Source organism: Triticum aestivum, chromosome 1D (assembly GCF_018294505.1).
Source record: "Triticum aestivum cultivar Chinese Spring chromosome 1D, IWGSC CS RefSeq v2.1, whole genome shotgun sequence".
Lineage (NCBI taxonomy): Eukaryota > Viridiplantae > Streptophyta > Magnoliopsida > Poales > Poaceae > Triticum > Triticum aestivum.
The window spans coordinates 302,339,697-302,347,750 of NC_057796.1; the positions used below are offsets into that span (position 1 = coordinate 302,339,697).

Genomic DNA, 8,054 nt, shown 5'->3' on the forward strand with positions numbered 1-8,054 from the left:
CTAGAGTTAGCTTCTTTTCCTCCAAAATGACTTAATAAGCTTACTGACCTCATAAACCATCCATTTTACCTAAGTTAGCCTAAAACGATATGTACTTAGCTAACTTATGTAAAAAATTGCATAATTAGCTCATAAACGACCCATTTCACCTAGGTTAACTCATAAACGACCCATTTCACCTAGGTTAGCTCATAAACGACCCATTTCACCTAGGTTAGCTCATAAACGACCCATTTCACCTAACTTAGCTCATAAACGACCCATTTCACCTAGGTTAACTCATAAACGACCCATTTCACCTAGGTTAGCTCATAAACGACCCATTTCACCTAGGTTAGCTCATAAATGATCCATTTCACCTAGGTTAGCTCATAAACGATCCATTTCACCTAACTTAGCTCATAAACGATCCATTTCACCTAAGATAGCTCATAAACGATCCATTTCACCTAGGTTACCTAATAAACGATCCATTTCACCTAAGTTAGCTCATAAACGATCCATTTCAACTAATTTAGCTCATAAATGATCCAGTTCACCTAAGTTAGCTAATAAATGGCATATACTTCTTCTTCTAGTCTTCTTCTTCTTCTTCTATTCTTTTTCTTCTAGTCTAATTCTTCTTCTAGTCTTCTTTTTCTAACTTCCTTATTTGTCATTTTGCAGGTTTCGTTCACTTCACGGAAGCCAGCTTTTTATGATGGATTGCTTGTTTTTTCCTTTGATGCACTTCTTGTATTCTACTCGCTTGCTATGATGAAACTAGATTGCTATGATGAAACTTTGCATATTGTAATATGTATGGATCGATGGAACTATGTGCAACCTACTATGTATGTATGGATATATATGTGCTAGATATTTATTATGTTGGATATATATGTGCTGGCTCCTGTGATATATTTGCTGTGATAATTGTTGGATATAAGAAAAACAGAATAAAAAGAGGCAGTGCAGGCTCTTTGCCGTCCGCCGCGGACGGCAAAGACACCTTTGCCATCGGTGGCAGACGGCAAAGGGGGCATGTGGCGCCCACCTGTGCTTCCTGAGAGATGGGCCATTTGGCAAATTTGCCTACCGTGGCGGACGGCAAAGCTAAGCTGATGGCAAAGACTTTGCCTTTGCCGTCCGCCGTGGCAGACGGCAAAAAACAGCGGGCGCTGACGCATTGCTGACGTCAACTGGCGGACGGCAAAGAGGCGCTCAAATTTGCCGTCCGCTGGCGGACGGCAAAGGCCGCCGTTAGCCGCCTAACGGACTAACGCTGGCGGACGTCCAGTATTTTTGCCGTCCCTCCTCTTTGCCGTCCGCCGCTGTAGGCAAAGGACTCTTTGCCGTCCGCCATAAAAAGCAGACGGCAAAGGCAATGTTTACCGTAGCCTACTTTGCCGGAGCCTTTTGCCGTCCGCGGCTGACGGCAAAGGCCTTTGCCGTCCGCCGTGGCGGACGGCAAAATAGCTGTTTCCTGTAGTGATAGGTGAGTCGAGAAGTTGGCTGAGTGACGCGATGCTCTGCTGGCTCCCCCACGCGCCTTGTGGGCACTGGCCGGCCTGTCTCAGCGGAAGGTCCTCCTGCTCCGCCTCCGCGTCCCTGGCCTTCTTCATGTTGAGCCTGTTCTGCCGATCGGTGGTGACCGCCGCACGACGATCAACGTCGCCTTCCACTGGGCGTTCGTCAAGCCCGGGGGCCTTGGCATCGGCGCCCTCGGCTTCCTCCGCTTTGGCTGGACGGAACCGGTGGCTAGGCGAGGGAGCGCATACTTCTTCGGCGGCATGGCGGGCGGATCTTGGGAGAATGGCGGGAGCGGCGGGGGCGAAGGGGGTCGGCAATGGGAAAATGGAGGGAAAACCAGCCGGTGTCGCCGACATCGTGGGCCCATGCGCCTTTTCGCTTCAGTCGGTGCCCCCAGACGACCCCCGATGCGCTGGGTTCCGCATGGGTTCGCCGGTTGTTATTTCGGCCCAAACAGGCGAAAAACGAGGACCTGGGGGCGCGGCTGGGCCATTTTTCGACGCCAATGGTAAAAAAAAGCGCCCTGAGGGGTTTAGGGTTTAGGGGTCTGTTGACGAGTGGCTGGAGATGCTCTTAGGGTCCTAGAATTAAGGATAGTCCCAACTTCACTTTGCTTATAATACTGTAGACAGTTGTTAAGATAACCATGCAGATACACATTCTAAACTTTACTGTCGCCACTGCCCTTTTCTTCATCTTCGCAGCTGTCACGGTATCCCCCGTCGAGAGACCAGACGCGCTGGAGGGCTCTCTCGTACATGTCCCGCCTCCGCGCCTCCAGCCGCCGCTCGCCGACCTGCTCCGCCAGCCAGTCCATATACTCCACCTGCCGCCGGCAAGACCAAGCACGACCCCATCAGACATCATCAGTCACTAAAAAGACTTCCTTAGGAGTCCTGCCCATTCTGTTTGCAGAATATGTTTTCACGACTGTCAGAGGCAAACACCACAAGAATTCAGAAGCCGCTACTGACCCATTCAGGCATGAGGGCGTGCGTGTGGCGCCGGGGCCTCCCGCTCTCCTCCATCCGCCGGTAGTGCTCCCGCACGGCGGCCAGCATGCCCTCCTCGCTCGGCAGAGCCGCTCTCCCGGACAGCACGCGCGCCACCCACTTGGCCTCCAGTTCGAACGACTGGAAGAGGATGGTCTGCTCTCAAAACAAGCACCATGCGCCATCAGCTCAATCAGCGCCCTCCGTGCTCTCTGAAGGTCTGAACACGGTGATGGTGTGAGATTTCCGTCGTACCTTGACCGGCAGTCCGACGAAGGAGAGATTCGGCGCGTACTTCGGGGGGAAGACGTGCTTGTACAGAGGCCCGACGCGGTTCTCGTCGTCCACGGTGAGCTCGTCCAGGTCCAAGAACGGGAAGTGGTAACGGTACCCTGTGCAGTAGAGAATCACGTCTGCCGCGACCGCTGCACCTTCAGCGAAGCGCACTTGGCCATCGTCTTGGATGCAATCCACCTGATGGACATTTAACCAGCGCGTGTTGATCCTGATCCACTGGAAAGGTAAGAGGTTTGATGGGAATAGGAAAATTCAGAATTCTTCTGAACCTCTGCGTGCATCCAAACATTCAGGTAGGGGTCGATTGAGATCTTCCCCAGCCTGTGTTCGTTCTGCCTTGACGCGATGTGCACCTCCTTGGTCACCTGTGAGATCTCTCTCGCGATGTCGATTCCGCTGGCTCCTAATCCTACCACAACAACGATCTGACGAGACATTAATCGGAGCCATTTCTTCAGAGAACCTGCATTTTCTTCTACTGCGAAGTGTGAAGTAGTACCTGATCTCGAAATGGCTCGGAAATGCGGTAATTGTGGCGTGCATTTGCTTTCCTCGCCACTTGTCGATTCCTGCATCGCAGAAATGAACATTGCTCTTATCTACCACCAGCTGAGTTTTGGTTTTGCTGATCTGAATTCTGAAGTCAGAAGACCTTTGAAGGCGTGAAACGAATGACACCGAACTCACCTGGGAGCTTGGGCACGAGGGGCACGGTGCAGTGCCCGTTGCAGACGACGACGGCGTCGAAGGCCTCCACGGCCACCTCGCCGTCCTCGCCCCGCCACGCCACGCTCCACCTCTCACCGCCTTCCCCGCGACGACCGAGGGGTGGCGACGCGCGCAGCACCTCGGCGCGTAGCCTGACTGTTGGAACTAATCTTGTTATTAGTATTAAGCATTTAAGATTAGGTCACGTTTAATTTGTTGCATTGTATAATAGCCACGTAGAGATGCATTAGTCAGTCAAGTACAAAGAAACTTGCATGCTCGGCAACATGGCGTAGCGGCCGGATCAGCAGCACAAAGATAGAGCGAGTGCACGTGAGCAGATAGGCAAGCCAGGAGATGAGTGGCCATAGTCATGTACGTGTGTACTAGGTGACCAAGTGATCAGTGCATGTGAAGAGATGTGGCCTGCGTGCACATGTATCAGTGCGGTCAGATGTATCGTATGAGGCTACATGCATGGTAAAATGGCCAAGTCGTGTGGCCGTTGCGTGAACCTTGCGTGTAGCCAGAGTAGTTAGTTAAGATAAGCATGGATGCATCATGCATTAGCCGAGTTGTGTGGGCAGCTAGCTACGCGTGTGGATCAAGTTGTTAGTGGCTTGACCACGATAGCTATCTGTACGTGGGTGTGTAGTAGCTAGCTGTGTTGGGTGGCTATTTAAGCCCTTGTAATTGGGTTCATTTGTGAGAAGAGAAAGAGAGTCAAAAAAGGCACAAGTTGTGCGGTGCCAAAACTCCTGTGTGCTCTTCTTCTATCTTGTGTGCGTGAGTTCATGTGGAGTGGGCGAGGTTCGACGCGGCGCGGCTGCCGCAAGGCCCTTGTGTGTGGAGGTCCGGTTCTCTGTCGAGGTCAAGCTGCGTCACGATCGAAGGAGGACATGCTGCCCGATAAGTTGTGCCACCGGCGGCAAGGAGTTCGCCATCCATGCCGGAGTCGTCGACAAGGTGTGTCGCCGGCAACCATGATGTGGTGAAGGCGTTGGAGGTGCGCCTCTCATTGAAGCCAACGGCGAAGGCGGCAATCAGCGTGACAAGACGGCATCGGCGGCCGTCTACGTGTTGCGCCGACGACATCAACGACCATGGGCTTCAAGAGAGGAATAAACTATAACAAGATTAGGGAGGTGATTGTTGGAACTAATCTTGTTATTAGTATTAAGCATTTAAGATTAGGTCATGTTTAATTTGTTGCATTGTGTAATAGCCACGTAGAGATGCATTAGTCAGCCAAGTACAAAGAAAATTGCATGCTCGGCAACATGGCGTAGTGGCCGGATCAGCAGCACAAAGATAGAGCGAGTGCACATGAGCAGATAGGCAAGCCAGGAGATGAGTGGCCATAATCATGTACGTGTGTACTAGGTGACCAAGTGATCAATGCATGTGAAGAGATGTGGCCTGCGTGCACATGTATCAGTGCGGTCAGATGTGTCGTATGAGGCTACATGCATGGTAAAATGGCCAAGTCGTGTGGCCGTTGCGTGAACCTTGCGTGTAGCCAGAGTAGTTAGTTAAGATAAGCATGGATGCATCATGCATTAGCCGAGTTGTGTGGGCAGCTAGCTACGCGTGTGGAGCAAGCTGTTAGTGGCTTGACCACGATAGCTATCTGTACGTGGGTGTGTAGTAGCTAGCTGTGTTGGGTGGCTATTTAAGCCCTTGTAATTGGGTTCATTTGTGAGAAGAGAAAGAGTCGGAAAAGGCACAAGTTGTGCGGTGCCAAAACTCTTGTGTGCTCTTCTTCTATCTTGTGTGCGTGAGTTCATCTCCTACCCTGGGCAGAGATAACACTTGGTATCAGAGCCATGGCCGGAGAAGGATCGCGCACTCTGTCACGCTCCCCGGGTCGCCGGAGGGGCTCAATCTTGCCCATACGGAGTGGGCGAGGTTCGACGCGGCGCGGTTGCCGCGAGGCCCTTGTGTGTGGAGGTCCGGTTCTCTGTCGAGGTCAAGCTGCGTCACGATCGAAGGAGGACATGCTGCCCGGTAAGTTGCGCCACCGGCGGCAAGGAGTTCGCCATCCATGCCGGAGTCGTCGACAAGGTGTGTCGCCGGCGACCATGATGTGGTGAAGGCGTTGGAGGTGCGCCTCTCATTGAAGCCAACGGCGAAGGCGGTAATCGGCGTGACAAGACGGCATCGGCGGCCGTCTACGTGTTGCGCCGACGACATCAACGACCATGGGCTTCAAGAGAGGAATAAACTATAACAAGATTAAGGAGGTGATTGTTGGAACTAATCTTGTTATTAGTATTAAGCATTTAAGATTAGGTCACGTTTAATTTGTTGCATTGTGTAATAGCCACGTAGAGATGCATTAGTCAGCCAAGTACAAAGAAAATTGCATGCTCGGCAACATGGCGTAGCGACCGGATCAGCAGCACAAAGATAGAGCGAGTGCACGCGAGCAAATAGGCAAGCCAGAAGATGAGTGGCCATAATCATGTACGTGTGTACTAGGTGGCCAAGTGATCAATGCATGTGAAGAGATGTGGCCTGCGTGCACATGTATCAGTGCGGTCAGATGTGTCGTATGAGGCTACATGCATGGTAAAATGGCCAAGTCGTGTGGCCGTTGCTTGAACCTTGCGTGTAGCCAGAGTAGTTAGTTAAGATAAGCATGGATGCATCATGCATTAGCCGAGTTGTGTGGGCAGCTAGCTACGCGTGTGGATCAAGCTGTTAGTGGCTTGACCACGATAGCTATCTGTACGTGGGTGTGTAGTAGCTAGCTGTGTTGGGTGGCTATTTAAGCCTTTGTAATTGGGTTCATTTGTGAGAAGAGAAAGAGAGTCAGAAAAGGCACGAATTACATGGTGCCAAAACTCATGTGTGCTTTTCTTCTATATCATGTGCGTGAGTTCATGTCCTACCCTGGGCAGAGATAACACTGACGCGCCGGGCGACGCCGGACTCCTCGGCGAACGCGCGCAGGAAGGCGAGCACCTCCTGGTGGCCCGGGAACGTGCGCGGGTCCCCGGCGAAGACCCTGCCCACGAGGCTCTCGTGGCCCGAGAAGCCCATGAGCTCGCGCGGGAGGTTCGTGCGCAGCGACGCGTACAGGCTGCCATGGACGGCGGCGCCCAGCGGATCCGTTTCGTCGGCTCGCGGGTCGTAGGCCCAGGTACCGCCCACGCGGTCCGAACGCTCGAAGACCGTGACGGCGTGGCCTTCGCGGAGCAGCTCGCGTGCGGCCTCCAGCCCCGCCGCGCCTGCGCCCACCACGGCCACCACGCGCGCGCGGGGCATTCGGTCCACCTCCTGGGCGGGTGAGCTCTGCAGTGATCTGTCCATGGTGAGGTCGTGGAGGACGGTAGGTGTGGAGGTTCAGCACAGGGCCTGATCAGATCAGATGTGTTCTGCCATGGAGCTTGTTACGCCATGAGGCCATGACTGTTGTTGGTTTTGTCACGGTTTAGTCAAAGTTTGTCAACTTAGGGCATCTCGAACGCTGACCGCAAATTTACGCCTTGCGTCCGTCTCACTGGTGGCGGAGCGATCGAGGGCCCACACGGTGGCGAGGTCCGGGTTGGACCCATTCCGGCGCCGTGCCGGTCTTGCAAACGAGGAGCGGCGAGCGGTGTTGCGCTGGTCGTATCGTGCCCGCTACCGCGCTGTGCGCTCCTCCTCGGAGACGATAGCCCTGGAGCCCGAGGGACCACCGACACCACCGCCTCCGAGGCAATGAAGGATGCGATTCGCGTCTTCCTTATCGCCGGCGGCAGCTCCTCCTTGATGGCTTGGCGATAATTGCGGCGGGGCGGTGAGGAGGGCCCGCCAATGCGTGCGTACCGGTTGTTTGCCGGTGACGACGCGGTCTCGTCCTTGACGCGGCGTCCAATAATTTGGATGTTGAGGCCGCGACTGCGGGGGGAGGCGGGCTCCTCCTTGGCCCGTCGTGGTAGCGCGGCGGGGACGGTGGTTCCTTCTTGACCCGCGCCGGCGACGGTGGCACTGGGCCCATCTGACGGAGTGAGACCTCCGTGATGATTTCCAACTAACCGGCGAATTCTTCTTCTGTCAAAGCCGCCTCCGCAAGGAGGCGCGGCTGCCGCGGCGGCTTCTGGTCCTCGGTCGCCGGAGGAGAGGACGATCTCCTCCTTATCGGAGGAGCCGGCGCCGTGGACGCCAAGGTGCCTGGAGAGTGTGGGCGGCGGCGCCAAGGTCCACTAGAGGATGAACTCCCTCCGCCACCACCTACTGGGGCGGATCACCACGACTTTAGCATCACCTCTATAGGAGGACGGGCTTGGAAAGGTACATGACGGGCTCAGAGAGGAGGAGGTGTGGATGTGCATTGCCGGAGCACGGCTTATATAGCCGCGGGTAGGCCACGCGAATAGGTGGTCTGTCCGCTTCAATGCGGCGCAGCGGCCGGAGTTGGTTTCTCGAGACACGGCGTCCGCACTGAAGCGACGACGCGTGAGAGGTCGCGTCCGTCAGCTCTGCCTTCACGCCCGGCTGCGTCGCTCGGCATCAATGTCGACCGTTGCATGCTCTGGGCCGACATGAATGGGGCATAGC

General features: G+C 54.5%; 1 pseudogene; it reads right to left on the minus strand.

Moving 5' to 3' along the window:
- Window positions 1-2,116: 2,116 nt before the first annotated feature.
- LOC123168832 (flavin-containing monooxygenase FMO GS-OX-like 2) lies at window positions 2,117-7,004 on the minus strand (annotated as a pseudogene).
- Window positions 7,005-8,054: the final 1,050 nt, after the last annotated feature.